The sequence below is a fragment of the Zalophus californianus genome, chromosome 6 (assembly GCF_009762305.2).
Source record: "Zalophus californianus isolate mZalCal1 chromosome 6, mZalCal1.pri.v2, whole genome shotgun sequence".
In the NCBI taxonomy this organism is placed as follows: Eukaryota; Metazoa; Chordata; class Mammalia; order Carnivora; family Otariidae; genus Zalophus; species Zalophus californianus.
In genome coordinates, this window is record NC_045600.1 from 25,079,812 (window position 1) to 25,095,497 (window position 15,686).

Genomic DNA, 15,686 nt, shown 5'->3' on the forward strand with positions numbered 1-15,686 from the left:
TCGGCAGCTGTCCTGCAAGATGATGAATCAACTGGGGGCTTTGACTTTTTTTTAAAGGTTAAAAAAGGAAATGATTTGGGGGATATGATTGGGCAAGACTACTGACCCCTTCTTTTGCCCCTTTTCCCGGCAAGACCCCTGAGAGAGAAGGTCTTCAGGCCAGAGGGAAAGAAGGCAGCCTCAGTAAGACAGCTACCATCGGGGCCGGGCATGGGGCGGTGGACCTCGGCCTGGACCTTCTCACCTCTTCCTAGTGGCACCGAATCCCTAGCAGGGCAGACACTAGAAGCCCCACTTAGGTTTGGATCAAAAGTAGAGGGACCCGTGCTCTGCTTTCTGGCTGTAGCTCTGGGAGGCCCGCCAACCCCAGAGATTTAGTGACAGCTACCCGCGGTCCTGGGCGGCCGTACCCGGAGTCCCCACCCTCCCTCCATGAGATGCACACCAAGGTTTTTCTGCACGAACAAGGATCGGACAAAGGTGAGGCCAAGGGCTGAAGGGCCCTGATGAGGGAGGTGGGCCACGGGGATGGAGCATGAGCCCACACGGGGTAGATCTGCACTGAGCCACGAGCCCCAAAATACCAACCCTGGGGAGTCAGCCCCAGAGAGGAGGAAGATAAAGAGGCAAATCCTGATTATAATGGAGTTTAAGCAAGAAACAACTTAGAGATCATTGCAGTGACTAAGTTTATCCGGAAGTTATCAGATTAAATGCTATCTGAGATAATATGGGGGCAAATGTAGCTTATGACAAAAATTAAGCTGAATAATGGGAAAAAGAAAACGTACATGTTTTCACGTCAAAGTGTTAGGAATGTGGACTTAATGTCCCTGGAAAACTGAGGCCAGCCTTCTCCACAAATCCTAGAGGCTGAGCTCTCCCGCTCAGCCCCAGGACAACCGCCCTGGGCTCCCTGTGGATCTCCTGAAGCAAAGGGACCTTCTGAGGGGATAAACTAAAGGTTCCCCCATGATTCTTTCCTGCAAGGTGTAGGGGAGGTTCTCTGGCCCCCAGGGGAAGGAGAGAGTGACAAGCCCACAGGGGATGGGGCAGTAAATATGGCCCTCAGTAACACACACCTCATGGCAGACCCCGGAGAGAAACCTAACGCATCACTACGCCTAACCTTGTGAGACTCCACGTCAGCTCGATATGCACAAATCACAGATGTCGCAGACAATATAAAGGTTATGAAGCATAATCGACGAATGCCACTGGGGAACCCACCACCTCACTTGAGGACGGCACACAGCATTTACTCCTCGCCATGACCTGTGAGGTCCCATTTCACAAATGAAGAAACAGAGGTTCAGTGAGGTCAAGGTCACAGAAACCAGTGAGTGGCTGAGTCAGGATTTACACCCTGTTGGTCTGTGCCCTTCCTCCTCCCTCAGCTCCCTTTCGAGCAGAGTTCCCTGCTCTGGCCCTCCGTGCCCTCATTTTCTGGAGGACTCTGGGCTCCCCCTCTCTCTGAGGTGTGTGCACACTGCTGAATCACAGAGCTTAAAGGGACCCCCCCCATGCCGAGCTGAGTCACCCCAGCCTCTGGGCACCCCCCAACGTCAGGGCAGCAAAAGAGCCTGCACCGTCTCTCTCTCTGCACCCCCTCAGCAGCCACATGGGGACCCCGGACTGCCAAGAGTTGAAAATGCCCGTTTTATCAGCCATTTCCAGGCTGAACACACAAAGCTGTTGTGGCCACAGAGAAAGGAGGGCCGGGGCTTGGATGGTCCATAGGTGGGTGACCTGGCCAGGTATCCAGAAGCTAAAGGCTGGTGCCTGTCATCTGATTTCTCTCCTTCCCTCCCGTACCTTGTGTAAATGGTGCCAATTGTACCTGGCAAGCCAGGGACTCAGTTCACAGAGAGGGAGGACAGTGTCGTGCTTACCCTCCCAAGAGACCTGTTCTAAAGGGCAGTGGGGAGGGCTGTCTGGGTGGCTTAGTCAGTTAAGCATCTGCCTTCTGCTCAGGTCATGATTTGGGGTCCTGGCATTGAGCCCCGCATCGTTGGGCTCCCTGCTCAGTGAGGGGCCTGCTTCTCCCTCTCCCTCTGCTGCTCACCCTGCTTGTGTGCTCTTGCTTTGTCAAATAAATAAATAAAATCTTAAAAAAAAGATAAATAAAGGGCAAGGGGGCTCTCTTACCCTTGGCTCCCCTGGCTAACACTGAACTGGTACAGCATTGAAATGCTTGCATTCCAGTTGGCAACGAGTGGCCCACGCCCCCTTCCCCACACCAAACCCTCCCACTACTGTCCCAGTCACTCCCCCTGGGAACCTGAGGACCTCTCCCAGATCCCACAGCTACGGGGACGTCTCTGGGGCCTCCAGGACCCTGACGCAGTGCCAAGGACAATGCCCATTCTGACTGCTGAGGCTGTGCGTTGGGGTTAAAATATTTGACTATCTCCCCTCGTAGGATCTATTGTCTCAATGTTGAGGAAACCCCATTGTGAGGGAAGTTAGGGACTCTGACTTTAAGTTCTGTCACCAGTAAGCCACGTGACCTTGGACACACAGTCCTTCTCCTCTCTGAGCCTCAGTTTCTTTATCTGTAAAATGAGGGCACTGGACCAGGGGAGTCTAAAGTCTTTGATAGAACCCTCTGATTCTATCCTCTCTCCAAAGCAAGCGTGTAGGTGTGGGGGGTGGGGTGGCGAATCCCCAGTTTCCTTGCCACCGAGCCTCATCTCCAAGACTGACAAGACCTGCTGCCTTCCATACCTTCAGGCTTTAAAACCAGGTGACCCCTGTTCTGATAGTCCCTGGTCCCCTTTCTATGTACCGCCCCCTTCAACCCTGGGCAGTTCCCAACCGCATGGGCCTCGGATCCTCTGTCTGCTTCGCAGGCTTCCCCACGCAGAGCGGGGTAGGGCTGCTTCCCTCTGAGCAGCTCTCCTTCCTCACTGTCATCTACCTTCCCCCCCAACCCCAGTCCCAGGCTCAGTGCTGCCAGATGCCCGCTTGGGAGCCTCCTGTGCGCACACAGACCGGAGGCTCCCAAAGTGCAGGCTCAGATGAGCGTGGGAACGGAGGGCCGGGACCAACTCTGAAGGAGTTCTGGTGTGTGGCAGCGGGAGCAGAAGGGCTGGGAGGGGAGGAGGGAGTCCTGGCAGATGAATCCCTGTGGATGTGGGAGCTTTCCCCCCTGCCAAAGGGAATACCTGTGGTCTGTGGATTAGCTGCACCACTTGGGGGCTGTAAAATGCAGATCCCTGGGCCCTGGGATGGAAGGGGTAGGGCTTATTCCTGCACTTTTAACGGGCTTCCCTCCCCCTCTGATTCTGATGCACTCCGAGTTTGAGAACTTTGGAGAAAGTGAACGTGCGCTCTGATAGGCTTTCCAGCCTTCTCCCCTAGGACATCCAGATAGAGATCGGTCTTAGCAGCTACAATCTGGAATTCTCTAGCCCTGTGGAGTCCACAGGGCCCGTTACCTCCTGCCTTCTCTCTCAGCTCGGGGTGGACCCCGGATGCTCAGCAACGCTGCCTTCAAACTGTGGCCTCCGCACCCCAGCGCTGAGTCCGGCAGGACCAGCCCACGCCAATTCCTCCTGGTCCTGTCCGCGGAGAGTCACGCTCTCCTCACTACAGCCCCACAGCGCTCTGCTTCTCACGGCACGGAGGGCTGGCTTCACGGCGCCGTCCCTTTGAAATTCCCATCTGGTATTCTTCCATGGACGACTGGAAGCTGCCTCGAGGAAGGATTCCTAACCCTGGCAGCATGAACCCCTGGGAAGTCCCAGGATGGTCTACGGGGAGGGTCAGCAGACCCCCTGAAATTGTATGCAAAATTGGGGGAGGGTGCCTTTTTCTGGGGCAAATACGCAGTGTTCATCAGATTCTCAAAAGCGTCTGTGTCCCAGAACATATTAAGAGACATGTTAAGGACAGGGACTTTCTCTGGCACAACTCTGTGCTCCCCGAGGTGCCCCTCACCAGGCAGTTCCGCAGAGGACACGTGTAATCGCGACGTTCACTGGGTTTGTTTCTGGAGGGGTGATGGTCTCCACCTTCTGGATGCGCTGACATGGGAAGGGCCATCACCCTGGTAAGAAGAGAGAAGTTCTTTCTCTTTTCGAAATATCTCTAAGTCATCTTGGGGAGTAAACGCACCACACCTGGGTGTCCCCAAGACGGGAAGGTGTGTGGAGCGAGTGGACAAAAGAGAGGCCCCTGGGCAGGTCTCCCATTTAATTCATGGAAAGAAGGAGCAATGTGCCAACTCTACAGCCCATGTTCTGCACTCACTTTTTACCCTGCACATCAGTGGATGCTGTCCTTGTCTCTAGAAGCTGTTACATGTAGGACATACTACACAGGAGAGACAGAAATACGGACAGAGTGGGGTAGAGGGGGATCTACCACAGAGGGGGCTTTCACATGGGTCGCGTTTGAGATGGGGGACGAATATGAAATGTCTTGGATGCTGAAGGATCCAGGACTGCAGCCCTTGTGGGGAAAGAATGGGTGGAGGGGTGTGGGTCCTGGACAGGGGGAGGGGTTTGGAGCCAGGCTGAGCTGATGGGAGTGTAGCAGGGTCCCAGCTTCAGCCCAAGATGTGTCTGTGCAGGAAGGCCTTCTAGAAATCTGTTTGCAAGAGCTGTGGAGGGATGTGTGGATCTGACTCATCTCCAGGGAGAGGATCAGGCCCCGTATGCTAGGATCTAGAGGTGTCCAGGCGTAGGGGTAATTCTGGGGGCCACCAGGGAGTGTGACGAGGGTTCCCCTCACACTTGAGCCATGTGGAAACCTGAGGCAGACATAGAGCGGGTGTGGAAAATTACAATGGGAAGAACTCTCTTATTAAAAATGGTTTGTGTCCCTGGGAGCACAAGCAGCCCTGTTTGGGGGGTTTTTAACAGAGTTTCTCCCCCTGCAGCCAGGTGTGTGAACAACGGCATGATTGTAACTGCCGGTGGGGCAGTGTCCCTAATAATCAGGACGGAACAAGTGTCAATGGTACCCACAGAGTTAACCCACAGGTGCCACATGGTGATGAACTGGCCTGGTCTGCAAATGCATGCAAGATGCCCGGAAGTTTCTAGAAGTTGTTGATAAGACTTAGGGGGCACTTTGCAGAGGCCTTTGGTCCTGCATTAGTGACTAGAGGTGAGTATCAGGAAGACCAGGGGACAGGTGGGAGTGGTCAGCAGGTCCGTGTGTGTGTGTGTGTGTGTGTGTGTGTGTGTGTGCGTGTGTGTGTGTGTAGATGTGTAGAGCTCATGGCTGGAAGTCTGGGACCAAGGGTCAGGCCTCAGGCAGGAACAGAGACCCAAACCAGGGGGTGGGTCAGCTTAGGGGAAACTGAGTCGGGGAGCTAGTTGAGGTTTCTGAGAAGCAGGTGGGGTGGGGGTGGAGGCGACCAGAGGGCCAGGCCAGGGCCATGGTAGCAGAGGTGGGAACAGCTGGTAGAGTTGTTGTCTGGGGTAAGCAGAGGACTGTGCTTTGCATTCAGACCCTAAAAGGCCCTGGGGATATGGAGGCTTGTCCGGGGGACCCCTTTTATAATCAAGGGAGATGGTGAATGAAGATTCGTGTTCTTCAGCTCTTGTAGATTTGATAGACCGAGGGATGAGTCAAGATACCTTCGGATCCTCTCAACAATGGAAGGAACTCGAATCAGGCCTCCAGGGAGGGAAACGGGGGCTCCACTATGTCGGTGGCTAGAGCTGCCACTGGGCCTAGAGAGCTCTTGCGAGGACACATTCAGATCTCCTCTAGCTTGATAAGAACAAGAGAACAAGGCCTGGAGTGGGCACTGGGCAGCTGGAACGTGGGGGATGCAGCCAGGTTGGGGGGCAGAGTTACCGCCACAGAAAGGGGAGGACCTGTTGACTGAGGACTTCCCTGCAGCCACGCACCAACCCCTGCAACGCCATCATCCTTATTGAGGTCTGGGTTCATAGGGCCCCCAGCAGGGGACTGTTAGCTCTCCCCTTACAGGTAGGGGGTGTCAAGTGTTTGGCCCAAGGCCCTGAGGCCAGTAAGTGGCAAAGCTGAGATGAGTCCAGAGCTCTCCTTGGCCCTGTCCAGGGAGGGCCCCCAAGAAGCTGGCGGCAGGAGCCTTGCTCTGCCCAGACACTTAGCAGTCGACCTCACCCAGCATGTGGGGGCTTCCCTGTCTGTGAAATGGGAGGGTAGTCCCCCAGGGGCTGCAGTGCCAGTCTGAGCCCAGAGAAGGAAGCGGGACGGAGGTGGAGAGTGGCGTGTGGTTGTGAGCCTGGGGACCCAGGCCCATGGCAGGAAAGCCTGCCCAGGAAACAAGTCTGAAATGGGTAAATTCACCTACCCTTCTGCCCGTCCTTCCTCCCTTGCAAAAGCAAGTCTTCACCGCCAACGTCACTGAAGACCTCCCTCACCCTTTTCTCGGGGTTTTACTTGAGGCTGGCCCAGCACAAGCTTCCCTCAAGTGTGAAGGATGAAAACCTGATGGGAGGCCCGCCCCTCCCCTGCCCCCTCCGGGCCTCCCAGGACAGTTTGCATTTTCATGGGAGGGGGTTAGCAGCCTGGGATCTGACCGATGCCAAGGAGGGAGTCTCCAGTGGCCCAGATTTCAGCCTCAGGGACAGAAGGTGGGGGTATGGAGACAGGCCCTGCCCCGGCTCCTGGCTCCTGCCTAGCCTGGCCAGTCTCTGCCAGGGAGGGCAGACTTCCCTGGGCCTGGCTCCTGAGAGCCAGGCCAGGCTCCAGGCTGGGCTCCAGGCAGATCCCCGAGTCTCCCTTGTTCCCCCCACAACACACCCACGGTTGGGCCCCCTCTCCACCCTCTTCTGGGGAGCCTGGATTCTCCCCAGCCCTGGCCCGGGGCCCCGTGCCGCTCCCCTTCTGCCCCCTCTTTCCCGGCCCCGTGGGAGCCTGGCCCAGCTGTGAGTGAGGTGGGGCGGCTGCAGCAGGCCTGCCTCGGGGAGGTGGAACCTAGCAGTCCGCCTGGACCAAGCAGGCAGGCTCAGGCTGGGGCATGGGGGGTGGGCAAGGCGAGCAGGCCCCGGCAGCATTCTGGAGGAATTTCTGAATTACTTACTGGCTGGAGACCAGAGGCTGGAGCAGGCCTGGGCTGGCCCAGCTGGCTGAGGACCTTGAAGAGCCTTTCTCCTGGCTCCGAGGCCTAACCGCCTCCCGCCTCTGCCCCCCATTCCCTTCTGCCTGCCTGCCTCAGAACTGAGGCCTCCTGCAATGGCGAGTGCCCGCTGAGGGGCTCACTCATGCTCCCCATGACCCCATTTGTGGAAGAGGCAGCTGGGGCCTAAGGAGGAGGGGCTGGCCTTCCCCTGGCCCCTGCCCTTCTTCCTTCTTGGCCTTTTGGGCAACCTGTTGAAGTCAGGGCCGCTCTTGATCTCTCCGCTCTTCTGAAAACATATTCCATCTGTCCAAGAGAGGAACCCATTCTAGTTTCTGCGTCTTCATTGAGTTATTGGGAGCAGGATGGTGGGTTGGCTCTCCCCATACCCTCCAATTCGGTTTCCCAGACGGGAAGGCCCTTTGTGTACAAATGTCTTCTCCCTCAGACAGGACCAGTATGTAATTTGCAGGGCCCTTTGTTAAAAAATAATCAAGAATTTTAGGACAGTGACAAGAGACCATGAAACCAAGCCCCAGGCCCTTCTGAGTACGGGGCCCGTGCGACCACACACATTGCACCCATAAAACCAGCCCCGCTCCCAGAACACCCTTGGCCCTCCTTGGCCCCTCCCCAGCCCTCTCCTGGACCAGAGCATGTCTTTGGCTGGAAGGCAGGTCTGAGCAGACATCCACCCACTCTGCTCCTTTGTATCTTACACTGTCCTTAGTGGTGGTGTCTGATGTCCCACACTCATGGTCCTCCCGGGGAAACTGAGGCAGCAAGGAGACTGGGGCCTCATGATCCCACGCAGTACTGCCTGTCTCAGACAATGGGCGGAGTGGGGGGGGAGGCTTGGCAGTGACAGCTGGGCCCAGGGGCTCCCCTTAGCTGCCCGTGTGGTGTGCCAGCCCCAGAGCTCTGGGCCGGAGGTCAGGTGTCCCAGTTCCTGCCCTGGCCTTCTGTTCCCCATGAGTGTTATTCCTTCTGAGCGGCGGGAGTGGGGGGCCAGCGGGGCCGCTCTGTCAGCTCCGGACCAGGCCTTCGTGCAGCCGAGCCTGGTTGCTTTGCTCTTTGTCACCACTGCACCGCGGCTGACCCGCTGTCACCTGGCAGGGGCACTGCCCTTGGGGCTGTGGAGTCCCCCGAGCCAGAGGAACGGTGGGGCCTGGGTCCAGGGGTGCGCTGCCTCGGGAGTTTTGTTTTGACTCCAGGAGCCGAAGCTCAGCTGAGGTCAGGGAGAGCAGGTGGGTCCTGCCCGGGGACTGGAGCCTCCCCGTCCAGCTGCATGGAAGGGCCAGGCCAGAGGGAAGGAGGGCCTGACAGGAACAGAAAGCAGCGCTGCCCTGCCCTGGCAGGCCCCCCGGGGCACAAGCCTGTGCAAGACCCTTCCTCTTCAGTAGCCTCATCCCCACGCTTCCAGACCCGCCGTTGGCCTCCTGGTAATGGTAATGGCCACCACCCCTCCCGTGGCGAAGCCCTTAGTCAGGGCCTGGTGAGGGGCATTTGTGGCCTAGGGGCAGTGTCCCATTTCTTCTCACAAAAGCCATAGGAGGTGGGTCCTATTGTTCCAATAAGAGTCTGATGAGCCGAGCGACTGGCTGCCGTCCCCATGGCGGCCACGTCATCCCTGGACACCCTTCCTTGGTGGCAGCCCTTAACACAGCCGTGCTCGGGCGGCTGTCGGTTTCTGTGCGCCTCCCTGATTGGGGTTAAACTCCACGTCAGTGAGTGGAGCTGCTGTGTGAATTCACGTCTGGCCAATCGCCACGCTGAAGACTAGCCCCGGTGCCACACTCAGTGCCCAGCACAGAGCGGGACGGCCATAGATGATGAGGGGAGGAAGGAGGGAGGGAGGAGGCGGCTGAGCGAGTGTTCCAGCACAGGCCAGCCTGACACGAAGCCTGGGACCCTTAACCACTGGACTGTACCAGCTCCTTCTCACCAGAGGCTCCCCTGACATACTTCTGCCAGGCTAAAGTGGGTCCCTGTGGCAGACCCGAAGGGGGCAGGACTGAGCTTGGCATCGTGGAAGGAGCTTGGAACGAGGAGGGAAAGGCCTTGTCACCCTCTCAACTCCCAGTCAGGGGTCCTTAGCACTGAGGATTCAGGAAGACCCCTCCTTCTGGGGGTACCCCACTGGGCCAGGTGGTGGCTGACTTCTTGACTCCCTGGCCCTGTGGGGCAAGGGTATTGGTAGCTGGAAGAGTCTATCTCTGTAGGGCCTGGGTAGCAGGGTGGGTGTCAACAGGGAGGCCTTTTCTAGTAGAAACACCTGCATTTATAGCCTGCTTCCAGTCTGGCCCCGTGGAGCAATTCAGTCCTCCGTTCTCTGTGCATTTGGAATATCTGCTTTCCTAGTGGGGCTGGAACCACAGCCTCTGGGCCAGTACTTCTGTCATCCGAGGCATTTGTGGGCGTTCACCCCAGACATGTTTACACACGGGCACTGCCAGGCTGCTGGAGTGCAGTGTGTCTGCTGGGGCAGCTCTCAGGAAGCCCAACAGCTGGGCTGCTGAGAGCAGGGATCCCCTCACTCTGTCCTCCATTCTTTAAATGTATTCATCAAATATCTCTGAGCCCCTACTCTGTCCCAGGCATGTTGCTAAGCCTGGAGATCACAGATGGGAACACAGCCCCAGATTCGAGGGGCTCCCAGTCCCGTAGGGGAGGGCCATGTGTCACCAGACAGTGGCCACACAGTGATGGTGTGGACAGGAAGTGTGGGGAGGGTGGCCTGCATCTCCTAGGATGCTTTGGCGCAAGCCTGGGCAGAAAGACATTTACTGGTTCACTTTGCAGGGCAGGTGTGAGGCTGGGTTGCCTAGCAACTTAGTGATGTTGTTGGAGTCAGGCTCGTCCCCATCTTCCTGCCCTGCTATGCTCAGCATTTTTGGGTGATGCCACCTCCAGTCCATGTGACGGCTACCGCATCCTCACACAATCATGTCCAGAAGCAGAGAGCAAGGGTAGGCTCTCCTTGTGCCTGTTCCTTTTATCAAGGAGGAAGGATTTTCCCACAAGCCCCTAGTGGCCTGCCCTTCACATCTCGAAGCCCAGCTGGGTCACCTGGGCGTGGCTAGCTGCAAGGGAGGCTGGGAGAGCGCGGGCCGGGCATTCTCAGCTCTCCCTGAAAGACAGGGAGGGGCACCTGTCCCCGGCTCCATTTAGTCTCCGTTTGTTCACGCTGCCACCAAAGAAGAGTGTAGACTGGGTGGCATATAAGCAGCAGAGGTTTCTCTCTCCACAGTTCTGCAGGCTGGAAAGATAAGGAGGCAGCAGACTTGCGGTGTGAGGACCCGCTTCCTGGTGTGCAGACGGCCATCTTCTCTGTCCTCCCGCGGGGGAGGGGCAAGGGAGCGAGCTCTCCGGGGCTTCTTTTAGAAGGGCCTTATTCCCGTGCATGAGGCCCTACCTCATGATCTAATCACACCCCAAAGGCCCATCTCCTAAGGCCACCACCTTGGGGGTTAGGATTTAAACACACGAATTTGGGGGTGGGGCACAAACATTCCATCTACGGCAGGGCTCCTGTGTACATCACAGATGTTTGGCAGCATCCTTGGCCTCTACCTACTCAGTGCACCCTTCCCCAGGCTCTGACAACCAAAAACCATCTCCAGACATGGTCAATGGTCCTTTCAGGGACGTGGGATCACCCCCCACCCCATTGAGAACCACGGATCTGGTCTTCATTAAGCCACGCTGAGGAGACAGGGAAGTTTTCCCCTGACAGAACTGAGCTGTGAAGAAGGAGAGCTTACCTGGCTGAGGAAGGTGAAGGGGCTCCTCCCCCTCCTCCTCCTCACACGTGTCAGGCTTCCTGCAAACGCCGATGGCTACTCCCTCGCATTCGTATACAGCTTTATAGTTAGAAATGCACTCGTGTTGATTTAATCTTACTTATTCCTCATCACAGTCCTGAGAAGTAGGCACTTGGCCCTCACTTGCGGATAAGGAAACTGAGGCTCAGAGAAGTTATGATCTTATGGCCAGAGGATGGTGGCACAAAGGTCTGAACCCAGGTCTTTAAACCTGGAGTTCTCCCCGTTGCTCTGGATGCTTCTGAGATGGTACGGACCGTGGCATTGCTACGTGACGGCTGGTGGTCGCTGTGGCGGGGGCCGCTTTCCAGGAGATGTGGGCACAGAGTGGGAGGGAAGGCTACTGGGCGGCTATGGTGGCCTTGGGGACTGTGAGCTTTACAACTTCTGCCTCGGATCCCCTCCCAGCCTGACAGACTGTGGGCAGTCCCGTTGGCTGCTGGTGTGACAGCACGGAGCCAAGGCTCTTGCGGGGCCCTGGCAGGCAGTTGGATATTTAGGACCCTCTCCTGTCCCTTTCTTCTCCAGTGGCTTTTGCCCTCAGCCCACCTGAGCTCTCCTCGTCCTGCTCACCCACCCACGCTGTTCTTGGGAGAGGCTTTGGGGTGAGTCTTTTGGGCTTGGCCGCTTTCCTCAAGTGCCTTCTGGGCCCTGCACTCTGGGGTCCCCCCTTCCTCCCGGCTGGGAGGTCCCCCCGCAATGCCCTGTGCCGGTTCTGCTCTCCCTCTCTTCTCCGTCCATGCTAAGACCCCCAGGGCCCCCTGCTGCTCTCCTGCCATCTCTCTGACGCCCAGGGCTCCCGAGCATACTCCCCAGTCCCGATCCTTCCCCCAAAGCCCATTCTTGGATTCCGAAGCCCTGCGTGACCCCTCCCTGCAATATCTCACAAACACCCCCCGAATAAATTCTTGATTTTCTTTCTCTCCGTCCCCAACACCCAAATCTGCTCCATCAGAGGCTTTCCCGTGTCAGTGATGAGGACTTTATTCTTCCAGGTGTTGGGGCTCCAAACCTTGTGTCATCGCTTTCTCGCACGGTCCATATCTTACCTGTTGGGGAACCTTGTTGGCACCGCCTTTAAGTACATCCAGGGTCTGGCATCCGCCTCACCCCCACAGCGTCCCCCTTCAGCTTTGCCGGTATTATCTTAATGGCCCCACTGGTGACTCTCCTGATTCCGTTTTTGTGTCCCTAAAGTCAAGCTTAACCCAGCCTGGCCCAAGCATCCTTTCAAAAGGTGTCTGAGTGTGCCCTCTGCTGCCCCAAACCCTGCAAGGGCCTTGTCCCCCAGACCCTGCTTGCTACGTAGTGGCCTTCAGGGCACCACGTGGGCTGGCCCTTCCCTCTGACCTCATCCCATCGCCCCTGCCTCCCTCCTAGCAGTCTCCCCCCCCCCCCCCCCCCCCGGCTCTGCTGCCTCTGCACAGGCAGGATCACGGGTCCTACAGGCCCGCTCCTGTCTTGGGTCTTTGCTCAGCCTGGAAAGCTTCCCCCCCCTCCCACTCCACCCATGTTCTTCAAGTCATTGCTCAAATGCCACCTGTTACCTGCCTGAAATTGTAACCGCCTCCAGTCCACCCCCCCCAGTAACGACCCTCCCGAACCTCCTTCCCCAGCTCATTTCCCCCCCATAGCACTTAATATCTTCTCACACACCATAGGACTCACTTATTGATTGTCTATATTGTTTGTGGTCGGTCTCTTCCTGCTGGAGTGTAAACTCCATGTAAGAGATGGGTTTTGTTTTACTCACTGATGTATCCCAAACATACCCACAATAGCACTGGACACAGGGGAAGCTCTTAATAAATGTTTATTGAGTTTAACTCAAGTCACTCACACTTTAGTATAAACTGAAGTATGTAATCGCTCTCCCTACCCACCCCCATCCCTCAGACTTGCATTCGCCATTAATTTTAAGAAAAGGTTATTTCCTGTGTCACAGTGCCCTTAGGAAAGGCATTTTGGGGGCTGTGAGTTTCAGAATCTTGAAATAAGGGCAGGTGGATGGAGGACCCACAGTGAAGCCAGGACTCAAGGAGGGAGAAGCAGCACCTGGCTCCTCAACAGGCAGATAGATAGAGGTGGCAGCCTCCGGGGTGTGGCAGAGAGGGAAGGGACAGTGGCCGGCCACGCACATGGCCATTGTGTGGTTACAAGTGGCTACTCCAAGGACAGTGGTGGGGGGGAGAGGCGCTGAGACCTAGACAGGCGGCTGGCCTGAGCTGTGTCTTGCTAGCGTGTTTTCATGGCAGGATGGGCTCAGGAAGCAGGCTGGACTCCTCATTCAGAGGCAGCTGTTCGCTGCTGGGGGAGATGCAGGCAGAGGCAGAGTCCCCTGCACCCCTAAAGAAGCTGAAGAGGCTGGAGCTGCACAGACCCTCGCTCAGTGAGACCCTCTACCAAGGCCCAGGGTCCATCTGACGTTCAGACCACTATGAGCTTCTGGAAAATGTGCCTTTTGTTGTGACTTTTTCCTCCTTCTAAATAAACATCCACTTACTATTACCTCATCTTGTATTTGTAAGTGTATATATTTATAAAGAGGTCCCCCAGCTCGTGCAGCTCAGCCCCCACAGAACCTGGACCTGCCCCTGGGTGGAGAAGCTTGCTCTCCAGGCAGGGTGAGAGTTCTGGCCCACGCCCCTCTGCTGTGACCAGTGTCGCTGAAGCAGGTGCACTGCTGCCCTTTTCGAGCATCTGAATTTGACTTCCTGGAGCCAGTCTGAGGTCCTGTTTTCTTTTTCTTTCCCCCAACCCCCGCGTTAGAGAGCTGAAGCTTTCCGGAGGGGGAGAACTTGTGAGGTTGGAGCGCCCTCTGCTGGGAACTTGGCAGTATAGCCAGGAGAGGTACAAGCCGGGAGTGGCTGCTGAGTTGAGTTTAGTCGTAAGGATGCAAGCAATAAAGCAGGTGGATCTGGGGGTTAAAACGCAGGTAAGCCCCTCTTGTTGGGCACAGACACCGTCTTGTTGGTCATGGACATATTTGAGCACACACATTATTTCTCTATAATTCAAACGTGGTAATGCATTCATGTACGGTTTCCATTTCCATCATACCTGGGGCCGGGGCAGCACCACCAGAGTGAGTGTTGGGACTCCACAGGTTAAAGGCTCAGTCCCCTACAGACTATTTCAGATGCCAGGTGCAAGGGGATTCCCCAGGATATCTGCACTTCTTTTTTTTTTTTAATTATTTATTTTTTTAAAGATTTTATTTATTTATTCATGAAAGACAGAGAGAGAGAGAGAGGCAGAGGGAGAAGCAGGCTCCCAAGGAGCAGGGAGCCCGACGTGGGACTCGCTCCCAGGACTCTGGGATCATGACCTGAGCCGAAGGCAGACGCTTAACCATCTGAGCCACCCAGGCGCCCGATATCTGCACTTCTGATCTGCCAGCTACAACGTGGGGGTTTCCCAGGACCCCCTCAGGTTTGATAAGTCACTGGAACAACTCACAGAACTCACTGAAAGTGCTATACTTATAATTACAGTTTTATTACAAAGGTTCTGGCTCAGCAGCAGGCAAATGAAGATGTGTGCAGGGCAAGATCTAAAAGGGAGTTGCAAAGCTTCCCCTCCCAGGAAGCTCCTCTGAGCCCCACTGTCCAGAGTTTTCACTGGAGTTTCATTAGGTAGGAATGATTGAACACTGGCTAGGTCATTGAACTCAATCTCAAAGCCCTCTCGCATCGGCTCAAAGTCCCAACCTCTACTCCCTGGTTGGTCATTATGGCTACCAGCATCCCGAAGCTATCTAGGGGCCCACCCTGGGTTGCTTCATCAGCATAACAAAGACACTCCTGCCACTCAGGAAATTCCAAGGGTTTAACCAAAAAAAGATTTATTTATTTATTTTAGAGAGAGAGATGGAGGGAGGGGCAGCGGGAGAGGGAGAGGGAGAGGGAGTCTCAAGTGGATTCTGTGCTGAGCACAGAGCTTAACAGGGGGCTGGATCACGATCCTGATCCTGAGGTCACAACCTGAGCCAAAACCAATTGTTGGATGTTCAACCCACTGCGCCTCCCATGTGCCCCCCAAGGGTTTTTTTAAAGTTGGTAGCAGGAACTGGGAGAAAGACCCAGTATGTTCTTGATGATAACGCAACACTTGTACACACTGATGAGAGTTCCGTCTTCTTCATCCTGGCCACCACGGCAGCCAGCTAGTCAGCCCCACACCAGCTCACCCACGGACTCCCTAAGGTGGGGCCGAACAGCCAAAGTAGCCCTCCGAGGGCCACACCACCAACCCTCCTTAAAAGGCAAACCACTGGGCCTCAAGGTGGGCCTCCCAGCCCCCTGGTGTCCCTCCCCATCCAGGACGGCTGCTTGCTGAAGGCGAAATGTTCCCTTCCTGTAGTTCAAGGCCATTGATCTGCAGCCAGTGTTTAGGATGCAGGCTTGCCTTGCCAATTATTGTTTGATTTTGTTGAACACAAAACACATCAAAACAAAACCCGTCCCGAGCCCCCGCTTGGCGAGGCAGCCTGGTCCCCCGAGGACATGGCAGCTGTCACTATGGCTGAGGTTGCCGCTCACACCGCTGACCTGCCGGCTCTGTGTCCTCAAGGGTCGCCAGCAGCATCGCCCCCACTGCGGGGGCTCGTTCGGCTGCAGGGCTTCGGCTCTTAGGGAGAATTCGCACTGGCCCTCGGTGCTTTGGGGTGCCGGCTCCTGAATCTAGCGCCAGGAGTCGGGGTCTGGTGTAGGCATGCTCCGGTGTCCCCGCGGCAAGTCTCAGCTGCCCCTCCCCCAAGGCGAGGCATTCTCAGCCCAGGAAGAAGGGTTCAGACCTCA